The following is a 3,288-nucleotide window of genomic DNA, read 5'->3' on the forward strand; positions in this document are numbered from 1 at the left end:
TAATGGAACAAATGATAAATGGGAGATTTTCAAATCTACTTTGAGTTATTATAGTGCAAAATTTATTCCTATAGGTAACAAGTATAAACGACTCAAATTAAACCCCACATGGCTTACACCTTCTGTGAAAGGGGCAATACATGACAAAAAAAGGGCATTTAAAAAATACAAATCTGAGGGTACAGCTGTAGCCTTTGTAAAATATAAAGAGCTTAATAAAATCTGTAAAAATGTAATAAAATTAGCAAAAATACAAAATGAAAGGCAGGTGGCCAAGGATAGTAAAACAAATCCCAAAAAATTCTTCAAGTATATAAATGCTAAAAAGCCAAGGTCTGAACATGTAGGACCCCTAGATAATGGTAATGGGGAGTTGATCACAGGGGATCAAGAGAAGGCAGAGTTACTAAATGGGTTCTTTAGCTCTGTATATACAACTGAAGAAAGAGCAGCTGATGTAGCCAGTGCCAGTGCTGTTAATATATCTGTTGATATACTGAATTGGATGAATGTAGAGATGGTCCAAGCTAAATTAAATAAAATAAATGTGCACAAGGCCCCGGGACCAGATGGGTTACACCCTAGAATTCTTAAAGAGCTTAGTTCAGTTATTTCTGTCCCCCTTTTCATAATATTCAGAGAATCTCTAGTGACTGGTATAGTGCCAAGGGACTGGCGCAGCGCAAATGTGGTGCCTATTTTCAAAAAGGGCTCTAGGTCTTCCCCAGGTAATTATAGACCAGTAAGCTTAACATCCATCGTGGGGAAAATGTTTGAGGGGCTATTGAGGGACTATATACAGGATTATGTGACAATAAATAGCATTATAAGTGACAGCCAGCACGGTTTTACTAAGGACAGAAGTTGTCAAACTAACCTAATCTGTTTTTATGAAGAGGTGAGCAGAAGTCTAGACAGAGGGGCCGCTGTGGATTTAGTGTTTTTGGACTTTGCAAAGGCATTTGACACTGTCCCCCATAGACGCCTAATGGGTAAATTAAGGACTATAGGTTTAGAAAATATAGTTTGTAATTGGATTGAGAATTGGCTCAAGGACCGTATCCAGAGAATTGTGGTCAATGATTCCTTCTCTGAATGGTCACCGGTTATAAGTGGTGTACCCCAGGGTTCAGTGCTGGGACCACTATTATTCAACTTATTTATTAATGATATAGAGGATGGGATTAATAGCACTATTTCTATTATTGCAGATGACACCAAGCTATGCAATATAGTTCAGTCTATGGAAGATGTTCATGAATTGCAGGCAGATTTAAACACTTAGTTAAGTGTTTGGGCGTCCACTTGGCAGATGAAGTTTAATGTAGATAAATGTAAAGTTATGCATCTGGGTACGAAAAACCTGCATGCATCATATGTCCTAGGGGGAGCTACGCTGGCGGATTCACTTGTTGAGAAGGATCTGGGTGTACTTGTAAATCATAAACTCAATAACAGCATGCAGTGTCAATCAGCTGCTTCAAAGGCCAGCAGGATATTGTCGTGTATTAAAAGAGGCATGGACTCACGGGACAGGGATGTAATATTGCCACTTTACAAAGCATTAGTGAGGCCTCATCTAGAATATGCAGTTCAGTTCTGGGCTCCAGTTCATAGAAAGGATGCCCTGGAGTTGGAAAAAATACAAAGAAGAGCAACGAAGCTAATTAGGGGCATGGAGAATTTAAGTTATGAGGAAAGATTGAAAGAATTAAACCTATTTAGCCTTGAAAAAAGACGACTAAGGGGGGACATGATTAACTTATATAAATATATTAATGGCACATACAAAAAATATGGTGAAATCCTGTTCCTTGTAAAACCCCCTCAAAAAACAAGGGGGCACTCCCTCCGTCTGGAGAAAAAAAGGTTCAAGCTGCAGAGGCGACAAGGCTTCTTTACAGTGAGAACTGTGAATCTATGGAATAGTCACCGCAGCAGCCGTCACAGCAGGGACAGTAGATGGCTTTAAAAAAGGGTTAGATAATTTCCTAGAACAAAAAAATATTAGCTCCTATGTGTAGAAATTTTTCCTTCCCTTTTCCCTTCCCTTGGTTGAACTTGATGGACATGTGTCTTTTTTCAGCCGTACTAACTATGTAACTATGTATGTAACCATACGCAGTAGTGTAGTAGAGAGAGATATTCAGTAAATTACGTATACCAAGTGGTATACGGTTTTACACAATAGGACTCTATAGACGATGTATGCCACTATATGTGTAGTGACATACGTCGTAGCCTTCCGTCAGAGATGTACGTCAGGAAATACTTCCTTAGGCTCTGACGTGATGTGAACTGGGCCTAAGCCAGGCAATACAGTACAGCATCAATTAAATATTTGCTGCTTCTTATTACAAATCCCACCACCAGAGACCAACTCTGCAGAATCCTGGCCTGTCCTTGAACATATAAAAGATGCTGTAACAAGTTTATTGCATAATGGGCTGACCAAATTGATTTTACTTTACAGGATTGTCCTCCAATCTGAGAATCTGAATTCCTGAGTACCAGATGTCAGAAAATCCTCCTCTCCAGGAAGCTGATCGTCACCTATCAGCACCTCTCCTCTCCAGAATGCTGACCATCATCTCTCAGCGCCTGTCATCTACAGAATGCTGACCATCATCTCTCAGCGCCTGTCATCTACAGAATGCTGACCATCATCTCTCAGCGCCTGTCATCTACAGAATGCTGATCATCATCTCTCAGCACACTCTTTATCCAAAAGCTGATCACCCTCCATCAGCACTTATCTTCCAACACTGCTGAACACCATCCATATCATCCTTTTCTCCACAAAGTTGTCCACCAAATAAATAAATTGTTGAATAAATTGTTTAACAAAATAAAAATGACTCTTTATTGATGACACGCAACAAAAAAATTGTAAAACTTAGAAACAAAACTAACCAAGGACAATAAACGATTGTATTTTTGATGATTTTAGTAAAATAACAGAGAGATTTGGGTAGGGAAGTTATCACTGACACGTTACATTCCGGATGAAGAAGTCATGACTCCTGTGACACATACGAAACATGTCTTGTCAAGAAGGTTAAACATGTCATGTCTGACGATCAAACAGGGGAAGGAGTTAAAGGCGAGGAGTTTACTATGGCCGTGGAGGTAGTGCTGCTACAACTACATACAGTGCGAATATGTTGCATTTTTACCCAGCGAACGGGATACATGACCCGCCAGCCCCACTAGTCAAGCCCCTGTAAGACAATGGGAGAAGACACTTCTTCCATAACTTTTTCCACCATCATCCCTCAAATTCTCGTC

General features: G+C 39.9%; 1 protein-coding gene across 1 annotated transcript in view; it reads left to right on the forward strand.

Annotated features, from left to right (window-relative positions):
- LOC142664472 (protein kinase C delta type-like) overlaps positions 1–2,807 on the forward strand; it is a 7,492-nt gene extending 4,685 nt beyond the window's left edge. The window contains exon 4 of the mRNA XM_075843549.1: positions 2,474–2,807. The gene's annotated coding sequence lies outside the window, so the exon portion shown is untranslated. The remainder of the gene's footprint in view (positions 1–2,473) is intronic.
- Positions 2,808–3,288: the final 481 nt, after the last annotated feature.

The sequence above is a fragment of the Rhinoderma darwinii genome, chromosome 12 (assembly GCF_050947455.1).
Source record: "Rhinoderma darwinii isolate aRhiDar2 chromosome 12, aRhiDar2.hap1, whole genome shotgun sequence".
Taxonomy (NCBI): Eukaryota; Metazoa; Chordata; class Amphibia; order Anura; family Rhinodermatidae; genus Rhinoderma; species Rhinoderma darwinii.